This window comes from Rhinatrema bivittatum, chromosome 1, assembly GCF_901001135.1.
Source record: "Rhinatrema bivittatum chromosome 1, aRhiBiv1.1, whole genome shotgun sequence".
Classification (NCBI taxonomy): Eukaryota; Metazoa; Chordata; class Amphibia; order Gymnophiona; family Rhinatrematidae; genus Rhinatrema; species Rhinatrema bivittatum.
The window spans coordinates 481,079,878-481,084,042 of record NC_042615.1 but is presented as its reverse complement, the minus strand read 5'-3'; positions in this window follow the sequence as shown (position 1 = coordinate 481,084,042).

Here is a 4,165-nt window from a genome sequence, read left to right as displayed (position 1 = left end):
AAAGAGAAGGGTGGGGTCCAAATGATCGTCACTGCCCCACCCCCCTGGCTCCTCCCTGGGATTTTTACTGCTTCGCTCTTCCTGCCCTCCTGCACCTCTTTTCCCCCCAGGTTTGTTTTTATGTTTCAGGTTATCTTTCCCTTCTTCCCAATTCCCCTGTAGGGAGCATACACACCTTCACATGCTGCTGCTGCTACTACCAGTACCCCCCGGTTTCCTGTGGCAGATTTTTCAAGATTCTGTGGTAAAGATATGGCAAATTTGTATACTTTTGCATATTAAAATGAATGTTTTTACTTTATGAAAATAATCAGTTTCTGGCATTGTCGTGTCCAGTTAATTTATTTGGTTTTCAATTTTAGAAAAAGGAATGTTAGCGATGGTACTGGGAAAGGCAGGAGGTGGGAAAGAGAACAGGAGTAGGATCTGGGACCATGGCAAGAGAGAGAGAGAGAGGGGATCCCAGAGAAGGGCAATGGAGAAGTAATCTCAGGCAGGATGGGGCAGAGAGATAGAGGACGGAAAGGGACAGAGGCACAGTTGGAGGATAGGATAGGACAAATTGGGGAGCAGAGGGAAAGAGAATGAGTGGATAAAAGGTAAAAGGGCATCAAGGGGGGAGGAGGAGATAGAGGGGGGATCCTGGACTGGAATCCAGGATCAGGAGAGGCAATGATGTTTCATTCATACGCCGCCTCCTCCTCCTCTTCTCAGCACCGATCTCTTCTTTTACAGCCTCTGTGATTCCTTCACTAGCTCTCTGCACGTCCTCCTCCAATCCTCACACTCCATAGCCCCTTCGATCTCCTCCCTCACTCTTCTCATACACATCCCTCCAATGACCTTTCTCTTTCTTGGCACCCCTCCTCCAATCCCCTCACTCACACTCCAGAGCCAGGCCCTCTGATTCCCTCACCCTTTCCACTGATTGTCTGGCCCCTCATTCTCTCTCCGTACCCTACTGTCCCCTCTCTCTTAACCCACTCCCCCACTTTGATTCACTTAATTATACCTCACAGCACCTCTGATCCCCTCACCCACTCTTGCCTCTGATCCCCTAATTCACTTTCTTTCCCCATCCCCTCATTCACTCTCCCTCCCCCCAACACCTCTGATCCCCTCAATCACTGTTGCCCCACCACCCATCTCCCCACTTTTACATCACTCTAAACTCTCATTTTGCGTCCCATTCCCTCATTCACTCTTTTGCCCACTCTCTCCCCAATCCCCTCATTCATTCTTTCCTCACACTGCCCATCCCCTTATTCTTTGCCCACCACCAATCTCTTCACTTAACCAGGGCCGGATTTTGGGCAAATGGCACCCTGGAGGAAAAGTGCCCCCACACCTGAAGGTGCCCACTCTCCAACAGATGGTGCTCCCCCCCCCCCCAGGTGTTTCCCAGAGCCGACAGCAGAAGAAGAGGCCTTGTTGTGCATCCAGCAGCCGAAGAAGACCTCCAAAATGTATGTGAGAAAGCGAAAGACTGGCCCTGTGAGAGGATGTGTTTGTGTATGAGAGGGTGAGTGTGTGTGTATGTGGGGGCGGTGTATAGAGGGTGCCTTGTGTATGGGTGAGTGTATATAAGAGTGAGTGAGTGTGTGTGTGTGTGTGTGTACCTGTGTATATATATGAGAAGGTGCCTGTGTGCGTGTGGGGGTGGGGATGAGAGACAGAGGAAGCTTGTGTGTGTGTCTGTGTGTGTGTGTGTGCGCGCGTGTGTGTGCATGTGCGGTGTATATGTGAGAGAGAGAGAGAGAAAGGAGAAAGATGGAAGAAACGTGTGTGTCTCTCTCTCACACACACACACCCAAGCTCCCTCTGTTACGCCCATCGGTCGCAGATGGCTTCGACCACTCTTGCTCACCTCTTTTATACATCTTTGACTCCGTTGGGAAGACTTGCAGACTCCACTCGCTATCGCTGGCCTGTCTACCACTCCCAGGCCTCCCTGGATGGCATGGATGCTGACGACCATCATCTTGCCTTGGGATCCCTTAGGATCCCTTAAGATTGGCCCGTGCGTGCGCACGGGCCAGTCTTAAGCACATCATGGCGGGAACCTCGGGGGTGTCCCCTCCGGATGACGTCATTCCTACAGGATACTTAAGCCGGCTGGCCCTGCCTACCAACGTCTTGGCAACGAGTTCCCTCATTGCTGAATCTGCTTCGCTCACTATGGACTTCTGTTCCAGTTCATACTACTTGGCATGAGACGCTTTGGGTACCTGCTCCTCGGGGGCCCTTCCTAGTCTCTGGCTATCCATTCCTCGGAGGGCCTTTTGCCTTGGACTACTACTTGCTCTGTTTCCCCGGGCTTCTTCTGGAACCTTCGCTACTGTGAGTACTTCTGATCTACAGACTACCGTACCATCTGTTGTGTGGAACCCTTGTCGGTGTACCCCATGCTGCGGGCCACTACCGCGCCATCTCTAGTGAGAAACCCTCATCGGTGTACCCTGCCCTGCGGACCACTACCGTGTCATCTCTTAGTGAGGAACCCTCATCAGTGTACCCCGCGCTGCGGACCACTACCATATCATCTCTACTGAAGAGCCTCATCAGTGTACCCCGCTCTGTGGACCATTGCCGCCACTTCGCTACCGAAGTATTCCCCTTGGGTATACCCCATCACACAGACTCTGTGTCTCTCTCCTGCACTGCCCGCTCCACGAGCAGTGCCTCTCTCTCTCTCTCTCTAATAAAGTTTTAGTGACGTCCGACGAGACCTCGCCTCCCAACGGTGAGGCTCACAGGGCTCTTCCCTGTGGGCGGTACCATCTCTCACCTCCGCCCAGGGCCCACATACCTATAGATCCTAACACCCTCTGTCTCTCACCAAGCATGTATGTGTGTGTGAGATTGAGGGAGCATATTTTGTTTGTGTCTGTGTGTGTGTTTTTCCCCAGTAAACGACAATCTTTGAGTGACAGGTATGGAGAGCGGGGGATTTTTAAAATCCTTATTAGTTTTAATTACTGGGTGTTATTTGATGTCTGCTGTTTTGAAATATTTTATTGATGTTTAGGAAATTTTTAAAAATGTGTACAGCAGCTTCTTATTATTGAATATTATTCTATTCATCAGCTGTTTTGAAATGTATATTTTTTAATATAGTTTTACTATTCTAATTGATTTATATTTCTTGATTGTATTATTTTGAGGAATAGTGATCTTTTGATTTTCTATTGTTGCACTGCATACAGAATCTGGCTTGTTGTGGTTTCCAGTTCAATTTTTGTCTGCATTTGTGTGTGTGTTAATGTGTGTGAGAGAGAGAGAGAGACAGAGGAAGCATGTGTGTATGTGTGTGTGTTAGCAAGTGAGAAAGAAAGATAAGATGAAGCATGTGTGTGTATGTGAGAGAGAGACACACACAGGAAGTGTGTTTCTCACACATACACACGCTCCCTCTGTCTCTTACCATGTGTGTGTGTGTGTGAGAGAGAGAGAGAGAGAGAAGGATCATATTATGTGTGAGTGTGTGTGTATATATGTGTGTGTCTGTGCATGCAAGCCTCCAGTCTATAACAATCTTAGGATGACAGATATGGAGAGCGGGAGATTTTTAATATCCTTATTAGTTCAAATTATTGGATATTATATGAAGTGTCTGCTGTTTTATCGATGTTTAGGAATTTTTAAAATTATATATTGGGGGAGGGGGTGCCAAAGAATGTATCCGCCCCAGATGGCTAATACTATAGGTACACCACTGAATGAACGGCTCCCCAATTGACACTTTTTAGCTTATCGGTAACATTTCCAGTTAGTGCACATTAAGTGCTGATAATACATACTAACGCTAAGACCAAAATTTCCAAATTTTCAGCATTTTTTATTTTGTTTCATAATGCTCTAGAAAACAGATGAAATAAATTGTTTTGTTGCAGTTGTCTATTTTGTTTAAAAAGATTGCACATCCTGAATGCAGAGTATATTTACAGAACTGGAGGTGCAGGATTTAAATTGGGGTTCTGTTCTATCCTGTAGAGAACCCAGACTTAGCTTTCATATAGAATTGGTTGAAGAACAAATATAATTTTAGTGGGTGGTTAAAATCAGTTGAGGGGATGGGGAGGCCCTTAGAACGTTTTCTTGTAGTGTCTTTATTGTCAATTTATAGCACCCAAATGCATCTAGTGTCAGACCAAGATATGCATAG